This window comes from Corylus avellana, chromosome ca4, assembly GCF_901000735.1.
Source record: "Corylus avellana chromosome ca4, CavTom2PMs-1.0".
In the NCBI taxonomy this organism is placed as follows: domain Eukaryota; kingdom Viridiplantae; phylum Streptophyta; class Magnoliopsida; order Fagales; family Betulaceae; genus Corylus; species Corylus avellana.
Window position 1 is genome coordinate 6,628,928 of NC_081544.1, and position 7,021 is coordinate 6,635,948.

Genomic DNA, 7,021 nt, shown 5'->3' on the forward strand with positions numbered 1-7,021 from the left:
GTATATGGTGAGACGTGTGCTTCTTCCAATATCAGTTTCTTTATCTCCTCATTATTAGGCACACAAATTCTATTCTGGTATCTGAACAAACCGTCTGATGTGGTACCATAACCCAAGACTTGTCCCTTGTTGGCTCTCTCCTTAATTTGAATGATCTCTTCATCTTTTTCTTGAGCCATACGGATATCCTCCAATAGTGTGGATTTAATCTCGAGTTTCGCCATTAACGCTTGAACCTCTCCTATCACGACCTCCATATTGAGCTTCTCAATGTCTGTCTTTCGATTATGGGGTAAGGCTTTTAAACATGCTATTTCACTTCTTGATTTTCTACTTAGGGCATCTGCAACCACGTTGGCTTTCCCAGGGTGGTAATTAATTACACAGTCGTAGTCCTTTATTAGCTCCAGCCATCGCCTCTGTCTTAAATTCAGTTCCTTCTGTGTGAATAAGTATTTAAGACTCTTGTGATCTGTATAAATTTCACACTTCACTCCGTAAAGATAATGTCTCCATATTTTTAATGCAAAAACTACTACAGCAAGCTCTAAATCATGGGTGGGATAATTCAGCTCATAAGTTTTAAGTTGTCGAGAGGCATATGCTACTACTTTGTCATTTTGCATGAGGACGCAGCCAAGCCCCTTTCTAGAAGCGTCGCTGTAAATAACAAATCCACAAGATTCTGATGGAAGTGTTAAGATTGGAGCAGTTACTAACCGCCGTTTTAGGTCTTGAAAACTTTGCTCACATTCATCAGTCCACAAGAAACGAGCATTCTTTCTTGTCAGAGCAGTCAGCGGTCCAGATAATTTTGAAAAACCTTCTACAAAACGCCGATAATAGCCAGCCAGACCCAAGAAACTTCTGGTTTCATGTACATTGGTGGGTCTCTCCCAATTTACTACAGCTTCAACTTTCTTGGGGTCTACTGAGATGCCATCCTTTGATACTACATGCCCGAGAAAAGTGACTCTATCCAACCAAAATTCGCACTTTGAGAACTTTACGAACAATTGTTTTTCTCTAAGCCTTTGTAAAACACACCTCAAATGGTCTTCATGTTCTTTCAAGCTTTTGGAGTAGATTAAGATATCGTCAATGAACACCACCACAAATTGATCTAAGAAATCATGGAATACTCGATTCATCAGGTCCATGAATGCTGCTGGGGCATTAGCTAATCCAAATGGCATTACCAAATACTCATAATGGCCATATCGGGTGCGGAAAGCCGTCTTGGAAATATCTTCCTTCCTTATCCTTAACTGGTGATACCCCGAACGAAGGTCGATCTTTGAGAAAATCAGAGCACCCTTCAGCTGGTCGAAAAAATCGTCTATACGAGGTAGTGGATATTTATTCTTGATGGTGATTTTGTTAAGTTCCCGATAGTCAATACACATCCGAAAAGTACCGTCCTTCTTTTTCACAAAGAGCACAGGCGCTCCCCATGGCGATACGCTGGGGCGTATGAATCCTTTGTCTAACAATTCTTGTAGCTGGGTCTTCAATTCTTTTAATTATGCAGGTGCCATCCTGTAGGGTGCCTTGGATATTGGAGCTGCTCCTGGAATTAAATCAATGCAAAATTCTATTTCCCTGTCAGGAGGAAGTCCTGGAAAGTCTTTTGGAAAGACATCAAGGAATTCTTGCACCACGGTTATCTCCTCCATTTTTCTTTCCTCTTGAGGTGACTCCTTTAAGCATGCCAGGTAGACTTGACATCCTTCTAGTAATAATTGTTTGGCTTGTGTTGCTGAGATTAGTTGTGGAGTAGTGCCCACCTTGGTTCCCACAAATTTGAATTCAGAGTCAGTTAGAAGTTTGAAAATTACCTCTTTGTTGTGGCGATCAATGATGGCATGATTTTTTGATAACCAGTCCATTCCGAGGATAATGTCGAACCCTTCCATATCAAATACTATCAAATCAGCAGTGAGGGTTCTTCCCTCAATAAGGATTGGGGAACCCGAGACTATTTTCCTGCATAACACTGATTTGCCTACCGGGGTAGATACTAGTACTCATATTTCCATAGGTTCTATATTAATAGAAAATCTCCTAGCATACTTAGCTGATACAAAAGAATGAGTAGCTCCAGAATCGAATAAAACCACAGCCTTGCCAATAAAGAGAGATAGAATACTTGTGACTACTTCATTCTCCGTTTCTGCTTCACCTCGTGTGAGGGCATAAACCCTGGCTTGAGTGGGTGGTAAGCGATTATTCCTTGCCTGTAATGATGCAGCACCTCCTTTTGCCCTTGGGCAATCTCGTGCAAAGTGACCAGCCTGACCGCATCGGTAGCACATATTAGTCCCTATACGACACAGTCCATAGTGGAGGCGTTGGCATTTCGGACAAGGCGCGTTGGTGGCTGAACTCGACCCATTTCCCATGGGTTTGACTCTATGATTATTCCCATTCGGTCTTCGTTTCCATCCAGCTTGGTTTTGATTTGGTGGAGGTGCAGCTCTCTTTCGTGTTTCCGTCATTGCCAAAGCACTCCTCTCCACGCTCTCCTCAGCTAGAGAGGCCTTGTTGACTAATTCCACAAAATCTTGAATTTCAAAACATACAATACGTTCATGGATTCGTGGGTTGAGACCCTGTTCAAACTTCGTTACTCGATTTTGCTCATCTGCCACCAAGTAGGGAGTAAAGCGAGCCAATTCATTGAAGCGGCCATCATATTGGGCGACTGTCATATTTCCCTGGGTGAGGTCCATGAATTCTCGAGCCTTCGCGTCCCTAAGAATCTTAGGAAAATATTGCTGGAGAAATTCTTTCTGAAATCGTGGCCAAGAGATTGCTTCCTCCCGGCCTAGTTCTTGAATCAGTAATACCTTTTTGGCAGTCCACCAGTGTCTGGCTTCACCTGACAGTCAAAAAGCGGTGTATTGTACTTTTTGTTCTTCTGTGCAACCTACAAGTCGCAAAATCTCTTCCACATCAGTCAGCCAATTTTCGCATTCCATAGGATCTCGTTTCCCATCGAACGAAGGAATGGGGAGTCGCTCAAAGCGTTTGAATGGGCAACCGCGCTCCTCCTCACGGGGTGCTTCTCTTCTAAGATCAGTTATGGCTGTGACAAATTGCCTAGCCATAGCTTGAAACATCTGAACCATATCCGGGGTAGCCTCAACTTCCAAACCTTGGGAAGATCCTTCTCCTCCTTCTGTCATGACTCTGTAACGTGACAAAAATTAGAGTTTTCTATCTAACTACTTGCAAAAATCGTAAGCGTAGTGATGCAATCTGACCTAAGCCTAGGTTAAGAAAGTACAAGTCAAACTTATAGTTGACTTGGCTCTAATACCATACTTGTCACGCCCCCGATTAAGGTGAATAGGGGAAACGCGAACTTAGAAGAAAATCACAACAAATAAGGAATAATTATCAGAGATCATCGCATTAATACTAAGTAGCAAGTAAAGATAGGCAGTCAAAAGTTATGTAGGATTAGTGTTTTACTATGAACATTACAAAATATCGTTTACATGAGCTGGGAATCCTAAAACAACATTTCAGGCCATGTCAGGAGGTATAATCAAAAGTGACTACTATAGGGGGTTATAGCCTCCCCATGTGTCAAGTGTTCTCCTATATATAAACATCACAAAAAATATTGTGCAGTCTACAAAAACAAAAGTCTGCACAACAATGGCTTGATCTGGCAACCCATTGGACTCTCCAGCTCTAACACCTCTACGGCTTCGCAAAGCAGTAGGTCCAGGTATCCCAAGCATAGGGCCATACAATAGGGTCCTCAATAGCAAGGACGCCTACGGGAATACCCATCCTCAGAATTATAATGTAGAGCGGCATCTGAAAATTTTAAAGGGAAAAAGGGGTGAGTTCGACAACTCAGTAAGTAGCCACAACACCAAAATGCTACAAAACATGCAATGCAGATGTTATGCACAATAAATAAATTAAATGACAATTAATACAAGAATATTAAGTGACTTATGAAATATACAAGCACTTCTTTTTTCTTTCTTTCAAAACTGCTGTTTTACCCTTTTGACCCGACGCCACAATTTTTATCGTGAGTAGCGCACGTTGGCTTGTCCCGAAGGACCTATATGCTCAGCCTGTCGTCACAGGGGAGAGCTACCAGGTTGGGAACTTCCCTAGGTGAAGGCCACCTGGCTGGTAGCACAGACCTTTCCATATCCATCCCTTGGTGTGCTTGTCATGCTACCCTATGCGGTACCGATCGTCACTATAATCGTGTCTCGGGTTAAACATTTAAAACCATGAATGCACATATAACATTTTATATAATCTGTAAATTCATCTGTGCCATGAATTTTGAGAGCTCTTTTCATTCATAATTGCAGTTATGCATAGATCATGAAATATGGTAACTGTAGCATGAAAATTCTTAAACAATGACATGAATAAATAAAACTTGTCATAAAAAAAAAAACGAAAGGAAGTGCAATTGAAAATCATGTAAGTGAATAAAAATCCCCAACATTTTATTTCAAGGATTTATAATAAAATTTGTTGGGGGTTTTGGTGTTGTGTCCCCTTACTTGGATTTGACGCCGGATTGGATCGAGTCGTCCTTTCACCTAAATAAATTATAAAGATGAATTTAGAAGTGTTTTTAAATTTTTAGTCAAAGTTTTCAATAAAACATATATATATATATATATATATATATATATATATATACATGTGTGTGTGTGGGGGGGTGCACGGTTCCCCATGTATAAATGCACATGTACATATATATACACATAATTCACATTATATCAATTTCTCTCCCAATCTGCTGTGCACGTCTATATATATAGATATTTATAAATATATATATATATATATATGATATCCAATATTTCCTCCCAATATGCTACATACGTGTACTTATATATATATATATAACATCATGACTATATATGTATATATATACATGTGTGAGGTGCTATACATTTATTCATGAGATAAAAAATAAAATTTTATTATTGCTATTATCATTATCATGGATGTATAATATTTAATCACCAAAAAATCTGTCTAAACAAAAAATATATATATAACCTACAACTAACATTTCAATATTAGCAGGAATCCTAAAATACTCATAAAAGTAAATAGTAATTTTTTTTTTTCCTAATTTCTTTCAATAAAATAGCAAAATAATGAGAAGGGGACTTACTGTGGGGGTTTGCAAGAGAAGGAAGAAAGCAAGCTGAAATAGGCTTTAACTTGCTACTGGTGGCGTGGGAGAAAGAAGGAGTTTTGGACATATATATAATGGAGAAGGGTGAGTTAGCTCTTTGACAAGTGTAATATACCTAGGGAAGGAGGCATGCCACATGCACCCTCACGTGGGGTCATGCATGAAATCCATGGAGAAGGGTGAGACACCTTGGTTAATAGGTGTCCAAAAGAATTCAAGTGTTGACATGTTTTTTTTTTTTTTTTTTTTTAATTATTATTATTATTATTATTATTATTATTAAGCAATAAATCTTAAAAGCTCCCAACTAATTAGGCTAACAACCCCTCTATATTCTCCCTAACTAAAGAGTCCTCAAATATATATATATATATATATATATATATATACAAAATGTTTTTTTTTTCCATAAAATATATAAGATATCACGGTTTAAGCCCAACCCTAACCTGAATTTTATGTGTCGTGTTCATGTCGAGTTCACGTGTCACACACTAAATTGCCAGGCCTAATGTGAGGTCTACGTAAATCCACAAATCTAATAGTTGATTTGTAAGATGAGATGAGGAAATATGGAAAAAAATATTAGCACTAATCATTTCTCTTTTCTAAAATAGTGAAAAGGAAATTGGCCCTTATTTCTCTCTCACCTGATATTTAGAAAATAATATCCACATAGAATTAGGAAAACACCACCAGAACATCTAGCATTTCCCTAATGTTTGGGATTGTGTTGGGAAATAGAGCTTTTAAAATGAAAAAGAGATTTTCGAAAAAAGCTTTATTTCTACATTTTTCTCAAAAGTGCGTTTTGACAATTTTTTGAGTGAAAAAGTAAAAAGTGGTTTTGAATTTTTTTACAAAACAGGTCGGCTTTTTGTTTGATACAAATTTTGAAGTACTTAAAATATTTTTTAAGGGTAATTACCTTTTCCCCCATCAACGACAACGCCTTAGCACTTTCTCCCCATGAACTACCAATTGTGACACCCGACCCCCATAAACCACCATTTTGTGCCCAAAACTCATATTCTGTTAGTCAAAGGCTCCTTCCGTCAGTCAAAGGCGTTAACTTAGACGGTCTACCCGTCACTTTGCCCCCATGAATTACAATTCATTGTCACTTTGCCGCCATGAGGTACAACGCATTGTCAGTTTGCCCTCATGAACTACAACGCATTGTCACTTTGACCGTCTGAATTAACGCTTTTGACTGACGGAAGGGGCCTTTGAGTGACGGAATGGGGGTTTTGGGCACAAAATGGTTGTTCATGGGGGTCAGATGTCATAGTTGGTAGTTCATGGAAGCAAAGTGCATTGTAGTTCATAGGGAAAAAAGGTAATTACCCCTATTTTTTAAGCTCTCTAACACAACCCCAAATAGGCTCTAAGAATTGAAATTATGGTTAATTAGTAGATATTTAGGGAGGGACATAAATTTTTTTATATATTGGCGGTAAAAGTATTCCTTCAATTTAGCTGATAAAAATGCCAGGTCTTTCTTGTGAATTTGAGAGACATTTTTTTTTTCATTAATGTTATTAAAAAAAAAACACATGAGCAGCACTTACTAAAAAAAATGTTTTCTCACAAAATAAAGAACATAACACTTTTTAAGACTGAAATAAATAAATATTTCTATTATCCAATTTGTAAGAAAAATCTACTCTTTTAAGAATGGATACCTACCTAGATGGTAATAAAATGGTCCAAATGGCAAATGCAAAGGACTTTACATTTAAGGAGGACTAGAGTCCTACAATATGTGATGTGGCTTTTAAAATCACCAATAGATCAAAATTCAATAATGATCATCTTAAATTC